The 7,262-nt window shown below is 38.9% G+C and overlaps 1 pseudogene; it reads right to left on the bottom strand.

Moving 5' to 3' along the window:
* Window positions 1-220: 220 nt before the first annotated feature.
* LOC105851646 (uncharacterized) lies at window positions 221-7,133 on the bottom strand (annotated as a pseudogene).
* Window positions 7,134-7,262: the final 129 nt, after the last annotated feature.

Below are 7,262 nucleotides of genomic sequence, written 5' to 3'. Positions count from 1 at the left end.
AATTTAGGTGGAGACATAACAAACGCTAGTCATTCTTGTAATTTAGGAATCCTAATAATCAGCTTCCAAGAATAATAACTGCCCCAGTTTGAAGCGCTTGATTTTTTATTATCCCTAACTTTTGCATGGACTGTTCTTCCAAGTTTCCAATCCATCGGGATGCTCTAATTTTTGCCTAGGTCGCCTTTTCAGGTTTTCAACCTAGCGAGCCCATTTTTTTTTAAGCATAATATTTTTTGACTGCATCTGAATTTACTGGAAGTGGAAGGTCATCTCCATCCATTTCTGCGAGTATTAGAGCTCCTCCAGAAAAAGCTTTTTTCACAACATATGGTCCTTCGTAATTCGGGGTCCATTTTCCACGAAAATCTTTTTTTATGGGCAATATTTTCTTTAACACCAAGTCCCCTTCTTGAAACTCTCGAGGACGGACTTTTTTCTCGTATGTCTTTTTAAGTCTTTTTTGATATAGTTGGCCGTGACATAGAGCTATCATTCTTTTTTCTTCTATGAGATTTAATTGGTCAAATCGTGATTGAATCCACTCCGCCTCTTCCAGTTTTGTTTCCATCAAGACTCTGATTGAGAGAATTTCAACTTCAATGGAAAGTACCGCTTCCATTCCATACACCAATGAGAAAGGAGTTGCCCCTGTTGAGGTATGAACAGAGGTTCTATAGCCATGTAATGCAAAGGGAAGCATTTCATACCAATCCTTATATGTCTCCACCGTCTTTTGTATGATCTTCTTGATATTCTTATTTGCTGCTTCTACAGCCCCATTCATTTTCGGACGATATGAACTCTTTCATCATTTTGTTATTCAAATTAGTCGCGTTATCAGTGATTATCTTGTTTGGTAAGCCATATCGACAAATCAATTCTCTTTTGATGAATTTGACAACCACACTTCTGGTCACATTGGCATAAGAAGCTGCTTCAACCCATTTTGTGAAGTAATCAATAGCTACCAAGATAAACCGGTGACCATTGGAAGCTTTTGGCTCGATGAGTCCAATAACATCCATCCCCCACATTGAAAACGGCCATGGTGATGTTAAAACATTCAAAGAGGTGGGCGGTACATGTACTTTATCAGCATATATTTGACATTTATGACATTTCTTTACATAACTAAAGCAATCAGATTCCATTGTCAACCAATAATAGCCAGCCCTCAAGATTTTTCTTGCCATTGCGTGTCCATTTGCATGAGTTCCAAAAGAACCTTCATGAACCTCTTGAATAATTTTCTCTGCTTCTGCTTGATCCACACATCTGAGGAGAACCATATCATGATTTCTCTTGTAAAGCACATCACCATTTAAGAAGAAGTTCATTGAGAGTCTCCTCAAAACCCTATTGTCGTTCTCTGAAATACCTGATGGATATTCCCTATTCTTAACATAGGATTTGATATCATAAAACCATGGTTTGCTATCAAGCTCTTTTTCTATCGATAAACAATATGCTGGCTTATCCTTTTGTTGAATTTTTATGACCGGCACATCCAGACCGACGCTTATTTTGAACATTGATGATAATGTGGCCAAGGCATCAGCCAGTTGGTTTTCTTCTCAAGGAATATGGTGAAAAGTGATATGCTCGAAGTTTTCTACCAATTCTTTGATATGTGTATGATACGGAACCAATTTGGAATCTCGAGTTTCCCACTCTCCTTTTGTTTGATGGATAACTAAAGATGAGTCTCCATATACTTCAAGAACTTTTATCTTTGACTCAATGGCTGCTTTAATGCCCATGACACATGCTTCATATTCTGCAATATTGTTTGTGCAATCAAAACACAATCTAGCCGTAAATGGAGTGAACTGGTTCTCCGGAGAAATCAAAATTTCCCCAATTCCGTGACCTAACGCATTAGAAGCACCATCAAACACCAGCATCCATTTTTCTTTATCAGGTGATTCATTCTCTTTAAATAAAGTCATGATGCCTTCATCGGGGAATTCACACTGCATGTATTGATAATCTTCTACAGGTTGTTGGGCCAAATACTCTGCTAGGGTACTTCCTTTTATAGCTTTTTGTGTAACGTATACCAAATCGTATTCTGATAACAACATCTGCCAACGGGCAATCCTTCCAGCAAGACCAGGTTTCTCAAAGATATACTTAAGTGGGTCCATTTTAGACACCAACCAAGTTGTATGACATAACATGTATTGCCTCAACCGACGAGCAGCTCATGCCAATGCGCAACATGTTCGTTCAAGCAGTGAATATCTTGTTTCACAACTGGTGAACTTTTTGCTCAAATAATAAATAGCATGTTCTTTCTTACCAGATTCATCATGCTGCCCCAATACACAACCCATTGAATCGTCAAGTACTGTCAGATACATAATAAGAGGTTTTCCAGGAACAGGAGGCACTAAGATTGGAGGTTTTGACAAGTACTGTTTAATCTTTTCGAAAGCTTTTTGACAATTATCATTCCATTCAACCTTTTGGTCTTTGCGCAACAACTTGAAAATTGGCTCGCATGTAGCGGTGAGATGCGATATGAACCTGGCAATGTAATTCAATCTGCCCAAAAAGCCACGAACTTCTTTTTCCGTGCGTGGAGCGGGCATTTCTTGTATTGCTCTTACTTTATCTGGATCCACTTCTATCCCTTTTTGACTAACGATAAACCCAAGTAACTTGCCTGATCTTACACCAAAAGTGCATTTAGCAGGGTTTAAACGGAGTCTGAACTTCCTTAGTCGCACAAACAACTTTTGAAGGTTAATAACATGTTCTTCTTCGGTCCGAGATTTTGCAATCATATCATCCACGTAAACCTCTATTTCCTTATGCATCATGTCATGAAACAAAGTTACCATTGCTCTTTGATAGGTTGCCCCAGCATTCTTCAATCCAAATGGCATCACTTTATAACAGAAAGTCCCCCATTGTGTAATGAATGTAGTTTTCTCCATATCTTCGGGAGCCATCTTGATTTGATTATACCCTGAGAAACCATCCATGAAGGAGAAAAGAGAATATTGAGCAGTGCTATCTACTAGGACATCAATGTGAGGCAAAGGAAAATCATCCTTTGGACTAGCTTTATTTAAATCCCGATAATCAACGCACATTCGAACCTTTCCATCTTTCTTTGGAACTGGTACAATATTAGCCACCCATTGAGGATATTTTGCTACTGCTAAGAAACCAGCATCAAATTGCTTCTTGACCTCTTCTCTAATTTTAAGCGACATATCAGGTCTCATCCTTCTCAACTTCTGTTTAATTGGAGTGTATTCAGGTTTTAGTGGTAGCTTGTGTTCAACTATGTTAGTATCTAACCCGGGCATATCCTGATATGACCATGCAAAGACATCCACATAATCAATTAAAAGTTTAACCAACTTTTCTCACTCACTTTCTTTCATAGACATACCAATTTTAACTTCTTTTTTATCACGCTCAGTCCCTAAATTGATCACCTCAACAGGTTCTTGATAGGGTTGAATTATCTTAGCTTCCTGTTCAATTAAGCTTTCTAATTCTGGGGGAAGCTCACAATCGTCTTCACAATCCTCATCAGCATGATTAATCAGACATTCGAAATTACAAGAAATGGTTCTAGCGCTGCTTTTTTCGACTCTGCATTGTTTAAATTAAGAAGAAAAAGGAAAAAAGAAAATATGAATAAGGATTGCCAAAAGAAAGAGAAAAGAAAAAGAGAAAAAACAAAACCAGTTGGAGAATTCAAAAATGCATTTATTGATAATAAGTACGAAATTGAAATACATATGCCCTAACTAGTTATCCTTATAGCCTTGGGCAGAGCAAAAGGAGTTAAAAATACATAATTACTTTGAACACGAATTAACAAACATGGGAAACTCGATGATCTTCCAATTGTTGAGATTGGTGTTTGGAGGACAAGGGTACACTAGCTTGAGGGTATCATCATCAACACGATCCTCTTCTACAACAGCCACTTGATCAACATATATTATTCCAGCACTTTGAAAGGTTTGACGAATGTCACAAATAGGGATCTTTTGTGAATCTGGTACCCGGTTTTCCCAATGAGCTAGCTTGCTTTCTCGTTTTTCCTTTATAGCGTTCTCTTGATCAGCTTTGGTAGGTATATATCCCAACCCGTACTTATCTTTCTTTTTTGGTATTTCTATCAATTTCCCGGATTTAACAAAAACTCCTTCTTCCAACATGAATTTTGTAGACTTCAATGAAGTGGTAGATAATTTTGGTTCTTTTAAATGAAATCCTTCACCCATGAAGACAGCGTTGGCGATTTCTAATGCTTGGAAGGAAGTCTCAATGGCTTCCTCTGTGTCTTCAATGTAGCCTGTAGAAGATAGATGACTCACTATCATATCTTCTTCCCCAGATATTATCACCAGTTTATTGTTCACTATAAACTTTAGCTTTTGATGGAGAGTGGATGTCACTGCTCCAGCAGCGTGAATCCACGGTCTCCCTAAAAGGCAACTGTACGCTGGCTTAATATCCATCACTTGAAAAGTTATTCCAAAGTTATGGGGTCCGATTTGAATCGGCAGGTCAATCTCACCAATAACTTGTCTTCTGGACCCGTCAAATGCTTTCACCACCATAGCACTCGGCTTCAAACAAGCCCCATCAACAAATAGTTTTGATAGTGTTGATTTTGGCATGACATTTAACGATGAACCATTATCAACTAGCACTCGCGCAAGAATATGATCATGACATTTCACAGAGATGTGTAGTGCTTTATTATGCTCCACCCCTTCAGCTGGTAATTCAACATCACTAAAACTCAACCCGTTACAGGCGGTGATATTACCGACAACTCCATCAAACTGGTCAACGGTGATATCATGAGTAACATGGGCCTCATTTAAAACTTTCATCAGTGCCCTTCTACGTGCTTCAGAGTTTAATAACAAAGAAAGAACATATATCTTAGAAAGGGTTTGATTTAGTTGATCTACCACCTTATACTCGCTTTGCTTGATAAACTTCAAAAATTCATTAGCTTCTTCTTCAGGTATTTTCTTTTTGCAAGTTTCTGATCCTTTTATGGCATGATACACAACATCCTTCCCTTTTTCTCCACGACCTTCCTTTTTCCTAAGTTCTTCAGGAGTGTATACTCGACCAATTCGGGTCATCCCGCCAATCCCTGAAATATTGGTGATATCAGTACCATGAGGCTTAAAGATATCACATGATTGATGATTTACTAAATGGGGTGTGACTTCATAACTCCATGGAACCGCTTTGTTATTTTCATAAGGAAAAGAGGTTGGTACTTGAACAATTATTGCATTTTTCCCACTATGAATTGGCTTAGGATTATCTTTTCTATAGAGGATTTCCAATGGTCGTGGAAAAGATCTATTTTTTTCCATGCATGGCTCTATGGTCGATACATAATCATCTTTTGTGTACTGGTCCATCTCTTCTTCAATGAGATTGACAGCGGTATCTCCGTGACCCGGCAAAGGATTATTCCCCACGTTGGGACCATCTTCCTTGAAGGTAAGCCATTTTGCATTGATCAATTCTTGCACTTTAGTTTTTAAGGCTTGACAGTCTTCGACGGAATGCCCCACGGCTCCAGCATGGTATTCACATTTGGCGTTTGGATTATACCATTTCGGAAATGGTGGTTCTAGAGGTTTCATTGGCCTTAGGACTACCATTGAATTTTGGAGTAAGTGAGGCAACAACTGACTGTACGTGACAGGAATTGGGTCAAAACAGGTTGTCCTTTTTTGATTGACAGGTGGTCTGTAGTGATTTGAGATTGGATTTTGGTTCCATTGACTTTGTTGGGAAAATGCGGTAGGTGGTGGTTGATAAAAAGGTGGTCTTGAAGGGTGATATTGAGGGTATGAAGCTTGTGTGGTTGCAGCCACATATGGATAAGGAATGTAAAGAGTCTGTGATATTGGGGGCTGGAAGTTTGGGGGTCGATAAGAATTGATGGGTGGAAAATAGGAGACTCTGGGGTTTACCATTACAGCATTAGCGTCCCCTTCTTTCTTTTTTGTGAATGTCGTTTGGGGTCTTTTTATGCCGGTTGCTGCACATACGATCTTTCCACTCCTCATCCCACTTTCTATCCTTTCTCCTATCATGACCAGATCAGAAAAGTTTGATGATATACTCCCAATCATCTTATCATAAAAAGGCGACTGGAGAGTATCCATAAACATACCAACCATTTCTCTTTCAGATAAGGGAGGTTCCACTTGTGATGCCATTTCCCTCCACCACTATGCATATTCTTTGAGAGATTCATTGTCCTTTTTCGATGAATTTTGCAATTGCGTCCTATCAGGGGCCATGTCGATGTTGTACCTGTATTGCCTGAAGAAGGCATCAGCCAAGTCTTTCCATGAACGAATACGACTTTGTTCAAGATGCATATACCAACTTGACGATGCCCCAGTCAAACTATCTTGAAAGAAATGAATGAGAAGTTTATCGTTATGAGCGTGAGAAGCCATTTTTCTGCAATACATAGTTAGATGATTTTTAGGACATGTGTTGCCTTTGTATTTTTCAAAGTCGGGAACTTTGAATTTTTGAGGGATAGTCACATCAGGAACCAAACACATGTCGAAAGCTTCGAGACCATAAACATTATGCCCCTCAATTGCTTTGATTCGCTCTTCTAAGACATGAAATTTTTCCTTTGATTGTGTATCATCCCCAATGTGACGTTGATGCCAATTCCCGTTAACATCAAAATGGGGCACTTGAGGTACACTATATGGAATATTTTCTGTGGGTATAGTGTTTTGGGGTGGCATATATCCCAGATGAGGAGGGATTTGTGATTGGTTTAAGTTTTGGGGATCGACAGCTGAGTGGTTTTGGTTATTTTCTATGGGGTTGATGACTACAGGCGGAGTATAACCAGGCGGGAGACCATATATAGGAAATTGCATAGCTGCTGTGCGGAATTGTTGGTTAGTCGGGGTAAAACCTGGTGGGTGAGAAGGAGTAGTTTGGTGTTCTTCATTTACAATCGGAGGATCCCCATCTGTATTCTCCTTCCTTGCCAAAGCTTGTATAGCTTCCAGAATTCGATCAACTTTTTCTTTCAGTTGGTTGACATCCGCTCTTATCACCTCTTGGTTTTGCTCGAGTTCATCCATGATCTTGGAATTCGCACGCGTTCGATAAGGGTGTCGGGGAAACAGCTTTGTTGAATTTTTTTTTTTCTGCGATTTCTTCTGTTTTTTTTTTTAAAATAAATAAAAATTAAAAAATTAAAAATTAAAAAT

This window comes from Cicer arietinum, chromosome 2, assembly GCF_000331145.2.
Source record: "Cicer arietinum cultivar CDC Frontier isolate Library 1 chromosome 2, Cicar.CDCFrontier_v2.0, whole genome shotgun sequence".
NCBI classification, from domain to species: domain Eukaryota; kingdom Viridiplantae; phylum Streptophyta; class Magnoliopsida; order Fabales; family Fabaceae; genus Cicer; species Cicer arietinum.
The sequence above is the reverse complement of the archived record's forward strand: the minus strand, read 5'-3'. Positions and strand labels throughout refer to the sequence as shown.